Genomic DNA, 21,587 nt, shown 5'->3' with positions numbered 1-21,587 from the left:
TTTGGTAAAAAGGGGAGAATGTCTGGGTCCCATGTTCATTGTACTAGCTGTTCTTTGCAGTGGGCTCCCCAACCTGACCCACTTGCGTCCGTTGTTATGACCACTTGGTTTGTGGTCCACCAAGGAACTCCTTGGTTCATGTTCGGCATGTTCAGCCACCAATTCAGGGAGTTTTTGACTTTCGGGGAGAGGGTCACTGACCTGTCCAGTGAAAGCGCACTTCTGTTCAAATGTTTTAGGAGAAATGGTCCGTGGAACTGAGCTCACTTGACCGCCGGAATTGTTGAAGTCATAAGCCCCAGAATTTTCATTATCTTCCTGAAGGCAACCTTTTTGAGCTGCTGAAATCTTTGAAATAAGGTCTTTCTTCTTTGATTCTGGAAGAAAAGACCTTTACCCTGTTGGGTGTTAGATCTGATTTTTCCAAATTCAGCTTCCAGCCTAGGGACTGGAGTACATCTAGAACAGTCCTTAAATGATTTTGTAGAAGTATCTGTGAGGCTGCTGAAATGAGGAAATAGTCTAGGTATAGGATAAAAATTATCTCCTTCTGATGAAAAAAAAAAAAACTTGATATCTCCTACCATTTTTGTAAACACCCTGGGAGCTGATGCCAGGCCGAACGGTAGAACCTGAAACTGTAGATGTATTAGGTGGTCTTTCAAGAAGACTGTGAATCGTAGATATTTCTGATGCTTTTGATAAATTGGTACATGGTAGTAGGCGTCTGCTAAGTCAAGCGTGACCATGTAGCAATCCCGTGTTAACAAATTGATTGTTGACTTCACTGTCTCCATCTTGAACTTCTTGTATTGGATGAACCTGTGGAGGTATTTTAGGTTGATAATAGCTCTGAAGGAGCAGTTCGGTTTTTTAACTAGGAATATTGGGGAGTAGAAGCCTCTCCCTATCTGGTCTTCTGGGACTGGGATAACTGCTTCCTTTTCTAATAAGAGAAGACTCTGAGACTCTAAGAGATGGTGATCTACTTTTAGTTTTTTATTACAAACCTCTCTGGAGGGGGAGAAGAAAATTCTAGCTTGTATCCCTGATGGATTATGTCCAGAATCCAAGGGGAGTTTGAGATTTGTTCCCATGCCGGGCAGAATCTTTTTAGGATCTCTGGCGTCAAACTTGACTGCTTAGAAGATTAACACTTCTTATCCATAGAGTCTTCCAAGAGCCCAACGTCTTCAAATGGTAGGGATGCTTTTTGGGAAATTTTGGCTATTGGCGCATCTACCCTGGGAGTCTTATCCCAGTGGACTGAGTCATCTTCATTGAAGGGATATTTCCTTTTAAATACTTTAGAAGTACCAGCTCTTTTTTCAGGATCCTTTCACTCTTTAGAAATAAGTTTTTTAATGCTGTCATGGACTGGGAATACTCTTTTCTTCCTATCCCCTAGGCCCTTAAACATCTGATCCTGAACAGTCTGGGTTCCTTTTGACTCTTCAATGTTCAAGGTGGATCTAATAGCTTTTAGAAGAGAGTCAGTTTCTTCTATGGAACACAGGGGTCTACCCGCTTCATCCTCAGAGGAAGAGTCTGACTCAGAAGAATCCATATCTTCTGCTACCTCCAGATCCCAATCCATCTGGGGTTTCTATATTAGATCTGGAAGTGGAGGGTTTCTGGGGCAAGGAGGCTATTTTGGCCTCAGCGGCCGAGCTTACTTCCTCTCTTATGATGTTTTTCAAACTATCCACCAAGGAAGGGGCCTCTTCAGACATAATCTTGTCTGTGCATTTCTGGCAGATAGGTCTCTTACTGTGACCTGCCAGTTGTTTTTTTACAGATTCCTTTTCTGCGCAGTTTTCCCACTCTTCCCGGCATCTCTGCTCTGAAAGCACAATAAACAACTCCTAACTAAGGAGTAGGATATGAATGGGGAACCTCCACAAGTGAAAAAAAGATGTGGCACATATGTGTAGGAAGATTTTCTCCCAAGAGGAGGCTTACCGGGCTGAGGGCCTTAGGGGCGTCGGAAGGCTTCTCTGCAGGGAGCGACATGATACTGTGCTTAATCCGGGATGCCAAACACTCTGCACGGCGTCCAGATCGCCATACGTGCATTCTTAACTACTTCCTGGTCACATGGTACGGCTGGGAAGTCTCGCAGCATCTGCCGTGATCATGTGACCCGATCTCGCAAGACTTCGGCACAGTAGCGTCTCACATCGGCGTGCCGTCCGTCCCCTGTGTAGGCTATGATATGAGCCGTTGCTGCCCGGGGCTGCCTTGAAGAGCAGGACTTACGCCAAAAGCAGGCGGCGGGAACAGTCTCTCGTTCCGGAACTCCGCTGCTCTGCTACAGCCCTCCTGGATGCCAGGGACTACTTACCAAAAGGCTGAGCAGGAGGGAACCTGCCTGTTCTCTACCTCATCCCAGAGGGACAGGAAACAACTGGAGAAGGTAAAGGGGAGAAGGCTTTTAAACTTTGTTCTCTACGTTGTTTCCTGTCCCTGGGAGGCGCGAGGTATCCTCCTGCTTAGTGCATTTGGGGAGGCGTACGGAAAAATAAAAGTTATAGCTTTGGTAAGGCTGGGAGTATAAAAAAAAAAAAGGAAAAAGGAAAATCACCTGGTCCTGAAGGGCTCAAAGAGGACTTGTCAGCTCTCCTAGTAACTACTTGCATTCCAAGTGTAATAACAATTCTGGAGTGTCCATTTGTATGATTCTATGATGTTCCGTTCCTCTATTATTCCTGCTAGAATTTTATGAATTAATTGCCAACTGTCTGCAATAAAGGTCCACCTGGGTAGTCCCTGCACAGTCTGACCCTTTTTACCCAACTGGTAAAAGCAAAAAAAAATAAAAAAATAATAATTGCTGTTTGCTCTACTCCTCTCATTGGTTGCTTGGTGCACACAGAGGTGACAAGGAGCACCACACTACATGTGCAGGGTCTGCTCTCCTGAATGTAGATGCCCAACGGCCAGTAGTTGCTAAAACAGACAGACTTGTAATAACAATTCTAAAGCATCTAACACAGTCAGGTCAGGAAAGGTTAAAGGTCCCCTTAAGATTGCAAAGGGTTCTGAGGGCAGCCATAAAATATTCTCATCTCCAGAGACAAAAAGGTCACAAGATATCTGACTGCTTGTAATCCGCTGCTAATACTACGTTATAGCCTAGGACTGGTGCTGTACTGAAGAGAAGAATCTGCCACATCAAGGACATGAGGCTCCAAGTATTAAAGGGAAAACTCTGATGATGAATGTGCGTGAAGAACTTTAATGTGTAATATGTGTAATAACATCTGGTGTCAGGAGGGAGCAGCCAATGGCAGGCGGGGCTGAGCCTCCCTAGCGTCACCAGCAATGTTCGTCCCCGCCTGCCGTTGACTGCTCCACCCTCCTTTCCCCGACACAAGATGCTTTCATCCGTGTACAGGGAGAAGCATCAGCAGCAATGCGAGGACCAGGGTAAGTATATTCCCTCTGAGGGGCCCGGCACATGGGGGGGGGGGGCGCGTTTAAGATATCGGATAACCCCTTCAAGACACTTCGATGAACAGAGATCCGAGAATATTGTCCCCAAGGAAAAGCTTTAGCAAAAAAAAAGGTCAATCAAATTGAACGGGGATTCAGGCAACAGACATTTCTGGCATATCGCTGATTACCTAAAACTACACCATAGGATACTGGGACCCCTCAAGCACATAACTGTATTTTGTATCCGATCTGCATCTTTTGTGGATTGCACACGGACTCATTCATTCCTATGGGTCTGCAAAAAACATGAACCACACATGCAGGGTTGCACCTAGCCTTTCTGCTGCCTTAGGCGAAAAATGAAACGGCGCCCCCTTCCTTCCTAATGTCACTTTCTTAAACTAACCCCTTCCCTTCAGCCCATGGCCATTCGGCTGCCCCCCTTTTGCCCCTACCTGGTGCTGCCTGAGGTGATCGCCTCACCTGGCCTCAATGGTGGTGCACCCCTGCACACATGGATGTCATCCGTATGCTGTCTGTGTGTGTGTGTGTGTGTGTGTGTGTGTGTGTGTGTCTTGTGTCTGAAGATAGAACAAGTCCTATTCTTGGCGTCTGTAAGAAAATTGAAGCAACAAGGATGTCATCAGCATTTTGCGGACCGCAAAATAAATATGTCCGTGTGCATGAATCCTAAAGTAGGTTTTCCAATGCTGGGACCCCCATGCATTAGGAAAAGGCCATTAAAGGAGTACTCCAGGAATTAAGAAAAAGGAGATTTTTGTATAACTTACCAGTAAAATCTCTTTCTCGCTCTTCATTGGGGGACAAAGGAACCGTGGGTATAGCCATGTCCTCTAGGAGGTGCTGAAACTAGTAAAAGCTGTTAGCTCCTCCCCTGGCAGCTATACCCCCTCCAGCCTTGAGAGAGAGCTTCAGTTTGTGTACAAGCAGTAGGAGAAGCAAGCCAACCAAAGAAAAAAACATGGAACACCAACCATGCCAAAAGACCAAACGGGGTTGAAACCAGCAACTGTGGTCAAACAACAATACTGGGTGGGTGCCGTCTCCCCCATTGAAGAGCGAGAAAGATTTTACTGGTAAGTTATACAAAAATCTCCTTTTCTCGCCCATATTCATTGGGGGACACAGGAACTGTGGGACGTCCAAAAGCAGTCCACAGGGAGGGAAAAACCACAGACCTATGGAAGCAAGCGTTCCTGCAGGCATCTAAGAAACTGCCACCTGCAAGACCATGCGGCCTAAGGCAGCGTCCGCCGATGCATAGATATGCACCTGGTAAAATTTAGTAAATGTATGTAAGGAGGACCAAGTAGCCGCCTTACACAACTGTGCAGCTGAAGTTTGATTCCTCCGAGCCCAAGATGCGCTCTGGTGGAGTGAGCAGAGACACCTAAGGGCCGAACCCTGTCCCGGGCGCTGCATGCCTTCGCAATTGCAGCCCGGTTCCAACGTGCGATTGCCACCTTGGAGGCTGCCAATCCCTTGTGAGGACCCTCTGGAATGACAAAAAGGGAGTCCGTACGGCAGAAGGGAGCGGAGGCTGCTAAATAGATCTTCAGAGCTCTGACAACATCCAAATAATGCAACTCCTTTTTCTTAGGGTGTGAAGGAGATAGACACAGTGAGGGAAGGACAATTTCCTTGTTGATACGGAAGTCTGTGACCACCTTCAGAAGAAAGGAAGGAACGGGCCGGAGAACCGGTTTATCCTTATGAAGAACCAGGAAGGGTTCTCTACAAGAAAGCGCCACCAACTCAGACACCCGTCTGATGGAAGTGATAGGAAAACTACCTTCCAGGACAGGAGTCGGAGAGAAATCTCCCACAGAGGCTCAAAGGGGGAAACCTGGAGCGCTAAGAGGACTAAATTCAGATCCCAAGGCAGTAAAGGAGGATGGTACGGAGGAACCGTATGTGCCACTCCCTGAAGAAAAAGTCCTTACAGGCCCAAGGGGGGCCAGAGGGCGCTGGTAAAAAATAGAAAGCGCCGAGGCCTGACCCTTCAAAGAGCTAAGGGCCAAACCAAGGTCCAACCCTGATTGAAGAAAGGACAGGACCGTGGGGAGAGAAAAAACAAAGAGGAGGAATGTTTTGGCTTCCACAGAAACCCAGGAAGGGACCTCCAGGACCTGTAATAGATCCTGGAGGAAGCAGGCTTCCTAGCCTGAATCATAGTGCGGATAACATCCGCTGAAAAACCTCTTCGCTTTAGAATGGCGGTTTCAATGGCCATGCCGTCAAACTAAGGGACCTTAAATGCTGATGGAAGACTGGTCCCTGTGAAAGTAGGTCGTCTGAGTGTCAGTGACCAAGGAATGTCTCCCAGAAGGAGAACAAGGTAAGTGTACCACGTGCGACGGGGGCCAATCTGGGGCGACGAGGATAGTCGGAATGCCCTCCATCCTGATTTTCTGTAGAACCCTGGGCAGGAGGGGGAAGGGGGGAAACAAAGGAGGGAGAACCCATGCCAAGAGGAGATCAGGACGTCCACGCCACAATCTTCCGGATCCTTTGCACGGGAGAGGAAGGTGGGAATCTTCCGATTGAGCCTTGAGGCCATAAAGTCCACGTCGGGGCGACCCCAACGGAGACAGATCGCCTTGAATACCTCCGGGTGGAGGGACCACTCGCCCGGATCTATCGTAGATCACTAAAATTGCCGGTACATGGGCCTCCGCCCACCCTAAGATCTCGGCAGATTTCTGCATCACCGCGAGGCTGCATCTTCTCCCCTGGTGGTTGATGTACGCCACCGCCGTGGCATTTTCCGACTGGTCTCTGACTGAGGGTCGACCTCACCTGAGGAGAGAGGCGGATGGGATAGTCCAACCTCTCGGAAGATTTGTCCCAGGAGGACAGGATCGCTTTCTGGAACGTGCGAGAGTGGAACTGGGCAATTGTCTGGAGGGTGTTAGGGACCATCTTCCCTAACATCCTCATGCAGAGTCGAATGGACGGAAGTCTGCCGTCGAGAAGAACCCTCACAGAACGGTGTAAGCCAGTCGCTTGTCCAGAGGAAGGCGAATCCGTGCCGCGTCCATGTCTAGAAGCATACCCAGAAAGACAAATTGTCTGGAGGGTATCAGATCTGTACGCTGTTCGATGCCTGAGCAAAGTAGGGGGCCTTGATGAGGATGTCGTCCAGATAAGGCATAAGGATGATGCCTCTGGAACGGAGCAGGGAGAGAAGAGGGGCCAGGATCACGGAGCAGGGAGAGAAGAGGGGCCAGGATCTTTGTGAAAATCGAGGTGCGGTTGGCAGACCGAACGGGAGGGCGACAAACTGGTAATGATAGTCTATCGAAAACCTCAGGAAGCGCTGGTGACTCTGCGCGATGGGAACATGGAGGTACGTGTCCTGGATATCTATGGCCGAAATGAATTCCCCCTGCTCCAGAGAAGCAACTACGGAATGAAGGGATTCCATCCAAAACCGCTGGAGATGGAGGAACTTTGAGGTCCAAGATTGGGCGCACCGAGCCCTCCTTTTTGGGAACCACAAAAAGGTTAGAATAAAACCCCTTGAAACCTTTCTGCTGGGGAAACGGGAGAGATGACTTCACGGTCCAGGAGGGACTGAATGGCCTGGGAGAAGGTGGCTGCCCGCTCGGGGTCCTGTGGAAGACGGGGTTGAAAAAACCTGTCTGAGGGAAGAGACAGGAACTCAATCACGTATCCTGAGGATACAATCTCGAGTGCCCAAGCATCGGACACGTGGGCCCGCCAGACGTCCTGGAAGAGGAGGAGGCGGCCCCCCACCCAGTTGGGCAGGGGCGCACTTTCAGGTTGAGGACTGCTTAGCCGCAGGGGGTCGAGCGGCCTGAGGTCTGGGACGCCAGGAGGGCTGTGCCCGAAAGGACTTTCTTTGCGTCAATCTTGGGAAGTAAACCCGCCTCCCCCAGCGGAGGAGCTCGCTGCGGGGCGGGAACTAGCGAATCGACGAAAAGGCCTGCCACGTGAGGAACCTGACCTAACGTGAGAGGCCTGCTTGGCCCTAGGCTGTGGGAGATGGGTGCTCTTGCCTCCCGTGGTCTGAGAAATTATTTCGTCCAGCCGAGAACCAAAGAGACGGGTGCCAGCAAAGGGGAGACCAACTAAAGAACGATTGGAAGTCGCATCCGCTGCCCACACCTTCAGCCAAAGCTTGTGACGTACGGTGACCGCAAGCGCCGAAGAGCGCACAATCAGGGCGACGCCTCGCAAAGGAACTTCCCCGCCTGAATGATCAGCTGCGCCAAGGATCGGAGATCCTGAGCAGGGACCTCGGATACCAAGTCCTGGTCCAGCTGGCTGCCCCACTCAGAGATTGCTTTTGCCACCCACACGGAGTCGAAAATGGGCCTAAGGGCTGACCCCGTAGCTGCAAAGAGGGACTTCGTCAAGGATTCCATCCGACAATCTTCAGCGGAATGAAGGGAAGATATCCATCGGATATAGGAATAGCCGTATTTTTGGCTAGCCGTGCCACTGGTGGGTCCACCTTAGGAGGGCATATCCATGTGGAAACGCAGTCCGCTGGGAAAGGATATAGGATATCCAACTTCTTGGGGGCAGAAAAACGCATGTCTGGATGATCCCAAGCCTTGGAAACCACCGGCGAAAAATCATTATGGCGAGGAAACACCTTTGAGGCCTGTTTTAGACAGAAGGATACCCCCTGTTGGTCAGTGGGGGGAGGGTCATCCTGCAGATAGCAGCAATGAGGCTATCCACGGTGGAGGCCAACTTAGAAGGCTACTCCATATCCAAATTCGAATTCTCAACCTCTCTTTCAGACAGCACGTCCACAGGAGAAGAAAACCCTGAATGAGACCGTACACGGGGCGGAGAGGGAGATGTGTGCATTGATGGAATCACTGGAGGGAAGTGAACTGGGGGGGGGGGTCGCCCGAGCAAGAAGCTCTGGAGGGTGAATCCGAGGGAGGAGCAGCTTGCAAGAGTCTCAACCAAGTGACCCACTATAGATAGGGTGGATTGGGAGATTTTTGCAAGGTTTTCCACTGCCTGAGAAAGTTCTGGCCCAATCAGGTAACTCGGCGGCCAGAAGGGGGGGGGGGGCAGCAACAGTACGGGCTGAAGGGTGGCCACCTGCCAGAGCAGACAGAATCCGATTGTCCGCAAGGGAATTTTGCCTGACATAGAGCAGGCATAGTGGACAGCTATTGGAAGCCGAGGCAGAGCACCTGAGGGATCAGACATGATAGTAGTGACCTAGGGGGGGATGGCAATCTGGGGCTGGAGAGAGAACAGCGACCTGAGGAGAGGAGCACAGTTCCTACCAGAGCCAGGAGCAGATGCCGTCCAGGAGGAGGATGTCCCAGTGAAGACTTCCTGAATAGCTGTGGCGTGAAGAGTAGGCCCCGCCCTCTCAGGTCCTGCATCTCCCGCTCAGAATTGCGGCGGTGAGAGAACTTGCAGCCAGTGCCAAGTGTGTAGACAGGATCGCTGGCGGGCGAGTACGACGTCACTTATCCGTGCAGCCGTCTTCACCCTTCCTCTGGTCCAGCAGGGTCACCCCTTCAGCTACTGGCACCGTAGTGGCAGGAAGCTGGAAGAGGGACTTGGATGGGTGACCCTTTAGCTGGCAGGATGCAGGCGAGCGAGGCTGCCCTGGTCCCCTTGTCTTCTTGTGGGGGAGGAGGCAGCATTGCGTACCAACGCTGGCGTGCTCCCCCGAGAGTACAGGGAGGCGAGATGTCCACTGTCTCCCACCTGAAAAAGAACAAGAATAAAATAAACTAAAATCAAAAAAATCTTCAGGAGCTACCCTGCAGAGCAGGGAGGTCTTGCCTCTTATTGACACTAGAAAAAACAAAAGCTCTCTCTCCAGGCTGGAGGGGGTATAGCTGCCAGGAGAGGAGCTAACAGCTTTTACTAGTGTCAACATAGCTATACCCACGGTTCCTGTGTCCCCCAATGAATATGGGTGAGAAATGAAAATATTTAAATTTTACTTTATAATAAATATTTTATATATTATATTTCCAAATACCTTTTATTATTTATAATGGCTCATTTTGTTTGGGGAGCAATCATCAGGGGAAACAAAATGGCTGCCATCCTATTAGTACATACAGAACCTGTCCTAATAACACAGAAGGACAAATTACTTCACAACACTGAGCCAAAGAGCTGCCTCAGCCTCCTCTCTGCCTTACTGGTCAGCGATTATGATCTTGAATACAGCAGATAAGAACTTTAGCCGAATCTCTGGGGAATTTAGTACAGAGAGGATGGACAAGACAGACTGGGGCTGTGGTAATGGAGACTGCATACAAGTGGTGCTGCTGCTCATCAGCCACATCCCCACCTCCTCTCTGTACTTCATGTCTCGTCATGAACTTTATTCCTACAGAGATTTAGCTGAAGATCAGATTAAACTGTATTTGGCAACATAATCCCTGACAATTAGAGCAGAGAGGAGGATGAGGCAGCTCTTTAGCTCCGTGTCATGAAGTAATTTGTCCTCCTGTGTTATCAGGACAGGTTTTGCGTGTACTAATGGGACGGCAGCCATTTTATTTCCCTAGACTAAACGAGCCATTGTAACTAATGAAAGGTATTTTGGAATATATTTAAAGTAATATTTAAATATTTTAATTATCTTTTTTTTAATCAAATAATTTTTTTTATTGATCAAATAAAGGCACCTCATGTTAAAACAATGCATTGTCTTTTTTCATTCCAAAGTGCAGAATCATTACGTAGCACAATCATATGATAACATCTGACAAGGATCATCATACAACAGTACATAATGTACAGAGGCATAAGATCAAGGTTTATCAATGGATGCAGTCATCCTAACTCCCCCCTACACCCCCCCCACCCTATCCCACCCACCCCCCACCAACACATCTTGAACTCTGAAGAAAGCCTAGATGACAACATGCGTGTGAGACAACCATTCATTCCATAATCTCTCATACTTCTGAGGACAACCTCTCTTAACAAACACACCTTTTTCCATCATCAACATATCATTCACCTTCCGCACAAACTCCTCCATTGTGGGCAGACTCCCCTGGATCCACCTCAGAGCCACCAACTTCCTGGCCACATACAGCAACCTCCCCACCGCTACCTTAACCGTCTCAGACCCTCCGATCTCCGACACATACCCTAACACACAGACCTTGGGATCTTTCTGAAGATTCAACAACATATTACTATTAATCATATTCAGTACTCCTTCCCAGAAATGGCCTATTACTGGACAAGACCAAAGCATATGCACCAGATCCGCTCCGTCCTCCATACACTTTGGACACTTGTCATCCATCCTAACCCCCACCTTTTTTAAAGAACACCAGTGTTTTGTACACTCTATGAATTATCAACAGTTGCCCTGTTCACTCAGAGACACTCTGGGACCTCCTTCCAGTAGGTGATCCCACTGATCTTTAGAGATGGCCCCCAGGTCAGGCTCCCATCCTGGAAAGCGGAAATCCCTCCAAAAATTTGTCCAGTAGAAGAGTATACACCTGTGATATCAGTCCTCTTTCCCCCCCCCATCGGAAGAACGAGTTTATGAACCACTTCCATCTGGGCTATTGTGCATCCTTTCCTCATCATGACCTCAAAGGCATGCCTCAGCTGAAGATATTTATAAAACCATATCCGAGGAAGGTTGAATTCCTGCTGCAAATCCTGGAATGATTTAAATATCTTGCCCTCTATTAGTTGGCCAATCCTCATCGCACCACGAGACTCCCAATTCCGGAGTCCTGACCCTTTTAGGAACTCCGGCAGCAAGCAATTATTTCTGAACGGGGAAAGCTCACAGACGCCACCTACACCCATAAGCTGCTTTACCTTCGCCCATATCTTCTGCATAAGCTCCACAAGCACCAATTTCTCTCTCCCAGAATACACATAAGGTCCTGACTGCCCACCCAGTGTTGTAGTATCTGTCCCGTCATATCCGGCAATTGGAAGTTAATCCATCCCTTAAAATGTTGACACTGGGAAGCCAAGAAATAAATCCACGCATTAGGAACAGCCAGACCCCCCTCTGACTTAGGGTATTGCAACGTCTCCAGCCTAATCCTAGCCTGACTGTATTTCCAAACCAGATCCCTAAACATAGAGTGTATTCTCCTAAACCTATCCAGAGGAATCCACACAGGAGCATTATTCAATACATAAAGCAGCTGAGGCATCATTACCATTTTTAAAAGATTTACTCTGCCCACAACCGATAAGAAAAGTCTACACCATGTCCTTACCTTCAGTCTAAAAGTGGCTAGCAGCGGAGTCAAATTAAGGTCTTCAAAATCCAACAGTCTAGGCGTAATATACAGCCCCAAATACTTGAATTTATCCACCCAGGGAACCAAGCTATCTACACGCCCACCCGACAGGGCCTGTCCATCAACCGGCATCAAAGCGGACTTCTGCCAATTTATCTGCAGCCCAGAGAAGCTTCCAAACCTATCAATCAATTCCATGGCCGCATCCAGGTATGCACCAGTATCGCCCAGAAATAGTAAGGTATCATCCGCGTACATAGCTACTTTATTATGCAGCATACCATAACGAAACCCATCAATATTTAGTGACAAGCGAATAAAAGCCGCAAGCGGCTCAATTGCTAGAGCGAACAATAAGGGCGACAGTGGGCATCCCTGTCTGGTGCCACGGGCCAAAGCAAAACTATCTGACAACCCCCCATTAGCTCTTATTCTCGCCTTAGGACTCGAGTAAAGCACCCTTACCCACTGAATGAACCGTGCACCAAAACCCATGACACTCAGGACCCCCCACAGGTAGTTCCACACCATCGAACGCCTTAGCGGCATCTAGGGCAAGTAGTGCCCTGTCTCCACAATTATCTGCCGGGATGTTCAAGCTGGCATATAATCTACGGAGATTTATAGCGGTTGATTTCCCAGGCATAAAACCCATCTGGTCAGGGTGCACAATGGTCAAGATTACTCTGGACAGCCTGTTCGCCAACACTTTTGCTAGGAGCTTTACATTCGCTGTTAAAAGAGAGATTGGTCTATAAGAATCTGGCAATTTGGGATCTTTCCCCGGTTTAGGAATAACTACAATTATAGCCTCCTGCATCGAATGTGGTAGCGAACCTGCCTCCAGTGAGTGCTCAAGAACCTTAAGCAGCTCAGGAAGGAGAATCCCCTGCAACTTTTTATATCTCTCTACCGGCAATCCATCTGCCCCCGGAGCCTTACCATTCGCCATATCCCCAAGCGCAGCCTCCAATAAAATCGGCTCCTCCAACCTTTCTCTGTCCTCATCCGACAGCACCGATAACTGAGCCTCCCTCAGGAAGGCGTTCAAAGCCTCCTCTGAGCTAGAAACAGTGGAAGCATATAGAGATACATAAAAACTTTTAAAAATATCCAGTATTCCCTTCGTGTCTTGCCTACTATTCCCAAACCCATCCCTCAGCTCCTGGATACAGGAGGAACCCTTCTGGGCACTAGAAACAACCAACAGATGACCCATCTTCTCACCTTCCTCAAAAGACCTCTGGCGATAAAAATTGGATTTTTTGTACTCACCGTAAAATCCTTTTCTCGTAGTAGGCATTGGGGGACACAGCACCATGGGTATATGTCCAACTACCACTAGGAGGCACTAGACACAAAAAGTGTTGGCTCCTCCCAGGTGGGCTATACCCTCTCCACAGGCACGAGGCTATTCAGTTTGTACCAAAAGCAGTAGGAGAGAGAAGAAAAGCAAGGAACCAACAACTCCCGTACCGGGAAAGATCAAGAGACCAGCCCGGAGAAGCGGAAGTAAAAACATAGGGTGGGATCTGTGTCCCCCAATGCCTACTACGAGAAAAGGATTTTACGGTGAGTACAAAAAATCCAATTTTCTCGTGCATGGCATTGGGGGACACAGCACCATGGGACGTCCCAAAGCAGTCCCTGAGGGTGGGAAAAGAAGAGACGTGCCACCGGCTGGGCATACAGGTGCAGGAGAATGTGACCATGTGACCCAACAGGAAAAAACACGGAATGGGCAAGAGGTCTCATAACAAGGAAGAAACCTCAGAAGAAGCAGGGAAGACCGCCAGCACCCCAGGACAAATGTCTGGAAGAAAATCCCAAATGCAAGAAGGTGGCAAAAGGGAACACCAAGCGCAGCCAAGGGCTGGAGAAAAAAATTAGGACAGCACTGCGTGTTGGATCGACCCAACGCCCTACATTGTCTCAGACCCATAAACCTGTGGCCATCCCCTGAAAGGCCAGGGGAGAAAAGAAACAGGGAAGCACTGGAAACCAAACGAGTGAGGGAAGCCATAGCAAGGCTCACATGTGAAGGGAGAAGGACTCCCCTCACCGCAAGGCCAGGTGAAGAAGCCAAGCGCCCCATGTAAAGGCGAAAACCCAAGGCTGCTAGAGGAAACTGCCAACCCTTGGAGAAGGAGGGGGTTGTAGGTAAAAGCCAGGAACAAAGAACGATCGCTCCTGCGTTCCCAAAAACAGGAAACGAGGCACAAGCCTCCGAAAACAAGATAGCACTGTAAAGCGCAAGACCAGAGGAAACTCTGGGCATGTGAAGTATCATGGAAAAAAGGAACCAGAGACAGGCCCAGGCAACCTTGGCAGGAACACACTGGACTGACAGACATGGGAGTAGAAGAAGAGCACTCCAAACAGCCTAAGGAGGAAGGGGTCTACAACAGGAGGAGGTCCCTCCCGAAGGAGACCATACGGTGGAATTGCAAACCGTAGCACCAAACCACTCAATACCAGGTACTTGACGTGGGAGGATGGAAAAAAAGACAAATCCCAAGAGGACCTCAAATGAACAGGGACAGGGACTCCAGAAAGGAGTACCCAGATGGGGTCACAAGGAACCAGGAGCTGAACCACCGGAAGACAACGCAAGCCAGCATATCCAGGAAAGGCGAAAAGAAACCGCCATAGGGGAAGGGACATTGGCCATGGACAACTAGCCGCACCAAAAACATTGACCAGCAAACCGTAAACATTGTCCCAGAGAGGGCAAGTACAGCAGCTCGGAGGTACCACAAAACGCCAGACATCGATATGCATAAGGAATGCAGAAGTCGCCATGAAAAAAACCGGGGTAGCCTACATAGAAATGTAGAAACCAACTGCGACCGGCATACAGAAAACTCGCAGGGGGGAGAAAGTACCTGATAGGTACAGACGACGGCAAGGTCCAAGGGGAACGTCCCTCCGCCATGTAGTGCAACCAAGCATAAAATACAAGGGAAAACCGAAAACACCTGGACCCAGAAGGAACTACGGGGCCCTGACCGATACCAGAGCAATCAGCTGAAAATTCAGACAGATGTGTGGCGCTCAGTGGTCCTGTCCTTGACCCGTCAGGGAGGACGTCCAGCGACGGAAAAAAAAAAAAAAAAAAAAAAAAAGCCGTGGACCCAGAAGGATACCGTGAGGCGGACATCCAGCGATGACCGAAAACCGCTGCCGCGGCCGATGCTCACCAGCTACATGTCCAAACAAGGTAGAAGATCCAGTGGAGATCCTTGTACTACACCAGGAATGGCCCGCTCAGCAATAGGAAACAATGTGAGTACTCCCCTATAACATGGGGTAACGCGGAGCACAGCATACCGTAGGACCTTAAAGAGAAAGCAAGAGCAACTCTAGCACAAAGGCCAACAACCACCTGGCCATGGAGTAGGAGGTTGAATGAGGACCACCCGCCGGACCAGACAGATCAGTCATATACTGGAGCTACCAGAAGCAGCACTAGACCGATAAGGTGGGGGATGGGCTGACCCACCCCTGCCAGATATGGTAACCATGCACATGCTGAACAAGGGTGACCTGGTGCTGACAGTGCCTTGAGCGGCACAAGGAGACCAATGAGGACGACAGTAACGGAGTGGCAGACGTATGGAAGAACCAAACGGATGGAACCAACATCTGCAGCACAGATTAGAACCCGTGGGCAGAAAACACCTAGTAAGAAAGAAACTGTCTGGGCCACAGATCGCACCATAGGGCCCAGCACTTGGGGTACTACAAACACACGCCTAAAATAAAGGTAAAGTGGCTGCATGTTGCCGACCAAGGAGAGTGGAAGCATAGCCACAGCATCTGGGGATGCGACAGCATTCGGAGGGTACAGGTACACAACCTGTAAAGTAGAAATATGGCTGTGAAGAGGAACTTCATGTAAGATCGAAGCAATGTGGCCGCATGGTGCACCCCAGACCCAGAGAGGTGCAACAGCAACTGCGTTAACAATGGAACCCATAGGGCCGCACGGTACCACAAAGAACAAGACAGGTGCACACTACAATCAGGTAGGTGCAATGGCAACAGAAACAGGGCCGCATAGTACACCATAGAAGCCAGACAGGTGTAACGGCTGCAGCATCAAAGACGGTTCAGGAACTCTACCTATGAAGGAAGTAAGATGGCTGTTTGGTGCACACTATGATGAGGTAGGTGCAATGGCCACGGCAACTGGAGGAGGCCTCAAAATCTCGTCCTGTAAGGGAGAGAAAATGCCACATGGTACACCATAAAGCCGGACAGGAGGAACGGCTACCACATCCGGAGATGGTGCAGGTACTCTACCTGTTAAGGGATCAAGGTGGCAGGGAACAGACAGGTGTAACTGAACCGGACAGGGGCAACTCTATGGCAATAGAAAGTGGCCTCTATATCTCGCCCGTAGGGAGAAATGTTGCCGCCTGGAAGACAATAGAGCCCGCCAGGGGTATCGGCCACAGCACCGGAGATGGCGTAGGTACTCTACCTATGAAGGGAGCAAAATGGCTGGGAATAGACAGGTGCAATTTCAACGGCAATTAAAGGCGGCCTGTAAATCTCGCCAGAAAGGGAGAAATAGTGCCGCACGGAACACCATAGCGCCAGCCAGGGGAATTGGCTACAGCATCAGGAGATGGCGTAGATACTCTACCTATGACGGGAGCAAAGTGGCTGGGAACAGACAGGTGCAATTGCAACGGCAATCGAAGTGGCCTGTACATCTCGCCCGGAAGGGAGAAATAGTGCTGTATGGAACACCCCAGAGCCAGCCAGGAGTAATGGCTTCAGCATCTGGAGTAGGTGTAGGTACACTACCTATGAAAAGGGGCAAGGCAGCTGTACAATTGCTCTTAACTCCCCAACCTACAGGAGGCGATAGCCGAGCTAACCGCTTGCCCAGAACAGGAACCCCCTGTAATGAGGTAGAGTGGCGAACACCACCACCAGGATGGGGACCCTGTGGAAACACTCTCAAATGTGTAGAGGATAGCCCCTGGTATAGGGGAACCAGGAAGGCTTGTCAGGGACAGCCTATGGCAGTGGTGCAGGAATCCCCCTGTTAAGGAGAAGGCGTACGTATCAGAGACACCGCGTAGGTGACTCAGTATGCTAAACACGGGGACGGCTGCCTTACCTGTGCGGTTGAATACCTGTGCGGTCAGGGGAGCACCATCCGAAAATCCACTAGAGGGGATACCAACCCTGGGTAGGAAAGGTTCCTCCGTCCACATTCGTCTTGACCTCCCAGAGGGCTTCTGTATGGAGGAAGACCGCCTGATGCTCTGTTCCGAGGGAATCGGCGCAGAGGTGTCCCCAGAGGCAACGGATGGGGTGACAGGAAGGATTCGTCACCAGCCTCAGGCCTGTCCTGGGGGGGATCCGAGGAGGGGTGGTGCCCCGTTGAGACCACCCGAGGGAGTACCGTGAGCTACCCCTAGCCGAACCCGGGTGCAGGTACCCCTAACTGAGCGTGCCCCATCTGCAGGGAGGACCCTGGGAGGGCAGAGGTGGCCGCAATTTGGATTGGTAGCGGCCAGCGACACCGCCAGGGAGAGGCGGTCAAGGTTCCCATGGCATTGACACGGAGGGAGCCCATTCATGGGGGACCGACACAAAGGGATTGTTCGGGGAAAGGATCTGGGAAGAGGTACTGCACCCAGCAGGGACAGGCTGACCGCACGGCAGCCATTGTTAGACCCAGAGAGGTGCAGACAGCGGACGCACGTGAAAACACGTGGCGACCGAGGAGAGGCTGGGAGAGGAGATGCTCAAAAAGCAGCCAGCAGAGGCTGTCTATCCTGACCCGGACGCCCTGTTCCCCCAAAGAGGCGCTGCAGCAGCTTGTCCCCCCAAAAGAGGTGGTCAGTAGGGCTGCAGGGGACATGAAGCAATTGAGGGGAGGGAAGGGGTTAACCACCCCCTTCAGCAGAAAAAACACGTTAGCCCAGGAAAGGGTGAAGAGATAGCCCCTCCCAAGGGCCGGGCGGGGCTCAGAAAAGCCCGGGAAGCAAGGAGGAGGGGCCGGGAAGATTGCGGCCTAGCAGGCCCAAAAGCCGGGGCCTCGATTTATTAAGGCGGCCGGGAATGGAGCGAGGGGGGCGGGGCGAACCGCGGCCGACAGAGAGCCCACCGAATCATAAAAATAGGTGAGGAGGGTAGGGGGGGAGAAGCGACACCTAGGGACAGGTGGATCAGGGCAAACGGAGCACCTGGGAGCCGGGAACGGGCCACAGAAGATGAGGCCTAGTCCCGGCAGAAGCCGGGGACTAAAGTAGCGGAGAAGCCAGGGAGAAGACTGTGTGGCCAGGGAGGAGAGAAAAGACCAACCAAGGGGGAAGAGAAGGGAGGGGAAACAAGAATATAACCCCCCCCCCCCCCCAGAAAAAAGGGGGGGTTGGCTAGGGGGAAGATGGAGGCTCCCCAGGACCCCCAGCTAAGGTGGATCCCATCCCCCTGGCCACAGGAGGGAACCTAACCCTGGGGCAGGGACACAGGGACAGGGGAGTATACTCACCATCAGATATACTCACCATCCGATGTCTTCGGGCGCAGCAGGGTCACCCCTTCGGCAGACTCAACACGGAAACCGTGGGAATGCCGGCAAGCCACTGCGGATGCAGTCCGTGGGGACTGGGTGACCGGCGATGGTACCGAAGTACGCGCCCGCAGGGGGGCAACTAAAGTGGAACACGATGGAGCCCCAGCCTGCAGCAGGTATAACGGTGGAGAACACCGAGACCTGCGGAAGAGAGAAAAAATAAAAGAATAAAAATAAAAAACAGCAGAACCTGCAAAAAAGCAGGACAGGTCTGCCTCCTACGGACACTAGACTAAAACTGAATAGCCTCGTGCCTGTGGAGAGGGTATAGCCCACCTGGGAGGAGCCAACACTTTTTGTGTCTAGTGCCTCCTAGTGGTAGTTGGACATATACCCATGGTGCTGTGTCCCCCAATGCCATGCACGAGAAAACTACTTTTCCTTTCAGCGGCCTGTACTAACTGACATCTCAGCTGCTCCTGCGCTACCGCCAGAGCCTCACTATTAATCAGAGTCGAGGATCGACCGAACTCCCTCTCAGCCTCTGCCACTAGAACATGAGCCTTAACATCCGCCTCCCTGGACTTAGATTTATGCTTACTAATTTCTTTCATCAAGACCCCTCAAGAATGCTTTCATGGCATCCCAGACTCCGGGCACTGAAGCCGTCCCCGCGTTGATAGCAAAAAATTCCCTGACCTCCAGAGAAATCCCGGCTAAATCTCCCAGCACATTCAGCCAATGTGAGTTACATTTCCACAGCCTCTGTCCCTGTCTGAACGCCCCCAAGCACAAGTCAATCCGCACCAGAGAATGATCAGACAACGACCGAGGATGATAGACAACGTCCCTGACCAGTGGAAGCATAACATCATTTACAAGGGCCAAGTCTATACGTGATAGAGAATGATGTGTAGCCGATCTGCACGAGTATATGCGCTTATCAGGGTTACGCAATCTCCACACATCATACACCCCAATTTCACTCAATGTTCTTTAGAGCAACACTCCCCGGCGACCCGCCTGATCCTTCCACCCGACATCTATCCCAGGCGTCATTCAGCGTGCAATTAAAGTCGCCCACTAGCAGCCATGGTAACCCAGGGAAGTCCGCCACAAAGTTCATAACCTCTCTTATCAATGGAGAAGCGAACGGCAGAGGTACATACACCGACACAAGCACCACCTTAATCCCATCTATCTTACACACATCACACACATACCTGCCTTCAACATCTACACATTCCTGCACATGTTCATATCTAATACTTCTATCACACTTACACCCCTAGAGTGAGATGAATGAGTGGAATGTACCGCATGGATCACCCAATTTTTGTTCAGCCAGTGGAGATTATCTCTAGTCAAATGTGTTTCCTGGAGGCAGCATATGGCCGGCTGGAACCGCCCTAAGTATTGGAACAAACATTGTCGTTTCCGTGCGTCTGCCATACCTCTCACATTCCAGCTTAAAACCCTAATCACCTGTGACATGGTAGAACATTAAGCCATATCTGCATCTCACACCGCACTCAGACACCATCCGCTCAGAGTTTACAATCCCAACCCTGCCCCCCAACTGTTCCCCTACCACCCTCCCCCCCCCCCTACCCCTAATTAGAATACTGTAACAGAGGACAGCAGTCGCCTCTTCATTAATTTCAATCCCTAAAACAGGGCAACCCGAGGGCAACCTGCCCCCGGACCCACATTGGTCAGAACAGATTAGAACCCACTCCCTCAGGCAGGGAAAACTCCCCACATCTGAGAAATACATTACAATCTCTCAACCACCCGCTCCCACCTCAGGATCTACCATACGGTAGCAATGCATAATACGCTTCTTAACTGGTGCAACAGTAACATGACCTTAAAGTGCAAATACATATATAGATGAAACACAGTAAACCATATATCTGCCTCCTTCAAGTGTCCAGAGCCCCACTCCTCAATTGCCGCTCGTGGACGTCCAGCCACTGTGTTGCCTCCTCTGGATCTTCAAAAAATCTGGTGGATTCCAACGCCACCACTCGCAGTTTAGCAGGGAACAGCATAGCATATTGGACTTGAAGTCCCCTCAGCCTTTTCTTGACATCCATAAATCTGCTCCTCCTCCGTTGCACTTCATTAGAATAGTCCGGGAATATGGACACTTTGACCCCATTCAGGACCATCTCCTCGTTATCCCTGGACTGTCGCAGAATAGTGTCCCGGTCTTTAAAATGCAGAATCTTTGCCAGTATAGGGCGAGGAGGCCTGCCGGGCGGGAGCGGCCGCATGGGCACTCTGTGCGCCCGCTCCACCGCATACAAGAAAGACAAGCCCTTCTCATGAAACAACTGGTGCAGCCATTTCTTCACAAATTCCCCCTCAGTCTTCTCTGGCACTCCCACAATTCTCAGGTTATTCCTTCTGGACCTGTTCTCCAGATCATCCGTTTTAGCATATAAAGCCGCAATGTCCTTTACAGTAGTTTTCGCCGCCAATTGCAAAGGCTGAATCACGTCCTCTATAGTGGACACCCTCTTTTCCAATTCAGAGGTGCGCTCAGAAATCTTGTGTAAATCATGTCTTATTATTGACACATCCGATCTCAGGCTTCCAACCTGCACCGTGAGCACTTTCAGGGTGCTGTTACAGCTGGCCACAGCGGCCATAATATCTTTCAAAGTGGGCTCCCCACTGGCCGCGGCCTTAGGGCCTACTGTGTCCTTAACTGAGCTTGCATGAGTCAGCGGCGGCCAGTTGACCGCATCCAGGGCCTCACCATCAAGGGATCCGTCCTCCTGGTCAGAGGAGGTATGTATATCTGGCTCCTTTTCTTCAGCCCAGTCGCCCACTCCGCAGTCTGTATGAGCATACTTGCTCAGTCTAGCAGCAGCGCTCTGGCTCACCATCTGCTGCAGCGCCGTCCCCTCTCCGCCATCGGCGCCATGTTGGCCCACTTCCTCGGCATGCTCAGTCTCTCAAAATCGCCACAATACCCTCCGGTCACTTCTCTTCCACCAGGCAAGGTTTTTGCAAGTAATCGATAGGTGCTACCACTTGTTTCAGACAGGATTCTGGCAGGAGCTGTGAGTCTTACTCCATGCGCTCGTAGGCCACGCCCCAATATTTTAATTATCTTAATTCTCGGAGAAACCCTTTAATATCTGTCATAGGAATACCCATTTAACATCTGACATAAGCCATTGGACAAAATACCATATTTACTATTCATCATCTCTAAGAAAACATAGCAACATCGATAGCAAGGCGGCACAGCTGTGAACATTCAGATGCAGCGACTGAAGGACCCACTGGCCTCCTAATAAATCACACTCCCGGTGGTGCACAGC

At 50.4% G+C, this 21,587-nt stretch overlaps 1 protein-coding gene across 1 annotated transcript in view; it reads right to left on the bottom strand.

Moving 5' to 3' along the window:
• SAMHD1 (SAM and HD domain containing deoxynucleoside triphosphate triphosphohydrolase 1) overlaps window positions 1-21,587 on the bottom strand; it is a 77,720-nt gene that overhangs the window by 15,161 nt on the left and 40,972 nt on the right. The window lies entirely within an intron of this gene.

Source organism: Bufo gargarizans, chromosome 6, assembly GCF_014858855.1.
Source record: "Bufo gargarizans isolate SCDJY-AF-19 chromosome 6, ASM1485885v1, whole genome shotgun sequence".
NCBI lineage: Eukaryota > Metazoa > Chordata > Amphibia > Anura > Bufonidae > Bufo > Bufo gargarizans.
Note: the sequence above shows the minus strand (reverse complement) of the source record. Positions and strands in the feature narration are given on the sequence as shown.